Source organism: Cornus florida, unplaced genomic scaffold, assembly GCF_030987335.1.
Source record: "Cornus florida cultivar Cherokee Brave unplaced genomic scaffold, ASM3098733v1 CherokeeBrave_3.0.0_Hap2_Chr04, whole genome shotgun sequence".
In the NCBI taxonomy this organism is placed as follows: Eukaryota; Viridiplantae; Streptophyta; class Magnoliopsida; order Cornales; family Cornaceae; genus Cornus; species Cornus florida.
In genome coordinates, this window is record NW_026775574.1 from 42,013,806 (window position 1) to 42,014,926 (window position 1,121).

The 1,121-nt window shown below is 39.1% G+C and overlaps 1 pseudogene; it reads left to right on the top strand.

The window, feature by feature from the left end:
• Positions 1–688: 688 nt before the first annotated feature.
• Positions 689–787, top strand: LOC132305710 (small nucleolar RNA R71; annotated as a pseudogene).
• Positions 788–1,121: the final 334 nt, after the last annotated feature.

A 1,121-nucleotide genomic window follows, 5' to 3' on the forward strand; every position in this document is an offset into this window, starting at 1 on the left:
TCTAACATTTCCTTGGGAATATGATTGATTGGGAAAATGAGAATTTGAAAATTGGTTTCCTTGTGATTGGTATGATGATCTAAAACCTTGGGAACCTTGGCCTTGCATTGGAGGTGGAATGTACTTTCCTTGAAAACCACCTTGGGAAGGGTTTGAGCCCTCCCCTTGGCTTTCCGAAGAGAAGTTTGGGTGGTTTCTCCAACTAGGATTATAGTGATTGCCATAAGGATTGTTCCCTTGATTCACAAATGTTGCATTTACTTGTTCATGATGCTCACTTTGCATATGTCCATGGGGACAATTGGAAGTAGAATGTAAAACACTTGAACAAGTCATACATGTCTCATTAGATGCATGATGAGAATGGTTAGGGAAGGAAGATACTTGATTTGACGAGTTTTGGTTGATCAAGAATTGATCAAACCTTTGAGATAATGATTTCATCTCGGCGGCAATTTCATTAGAGTGGTCGACTTGATGTAAGCCAACACTCTTCCTACCACTAGAATTTCTACCATTCTTCGAAGATAAAGTTCGATGCAAAAAATTTTCACTCATGCTCTCATAAAGACGCCACACGTCATCCTTATGCCTATCAATGTAAGAGCCACCTATGGAAGCTTCAACCATGCGCTTGTAATTATCCGATAAGCTCTCAAAGAAATATTGAACTAATTGCCATTTGGGCATGTCATGATGTGGACACTTCCTAAGCAATTCATTAAAGCGTTCCCATGCCTCATGAAATATTTCCCTATCCCCATGTGAAAATTCCCTAATTGAAGTTATCATGGCATTGGTCTTAGAAATCGGATAGTACTTCTTCAAGAACTCTTGTTGCATTTCTGCCCAAGAAGTTATTGAAAAAGGCCTAAGATTGTTAAACCAATATTTTGCCTTGTCTTTGAGGGTGAATGGAAAAAGTTTAAGCCTTAAGACCTCTTTCGGCATGTCCGTGTATCTTACGGTGGAACATACTTCAAGAAACTCATCCAAAAGCTTGTAAGGTTCTTCACTTGGAAGTCCATGATAGTTAGGAAGCATTTGAATGGTTTGTGGTTTGATCTCATAGTGATGTGCTATAAATGGTGGCAATTGAATGCATGTGGGTGCATTGTATT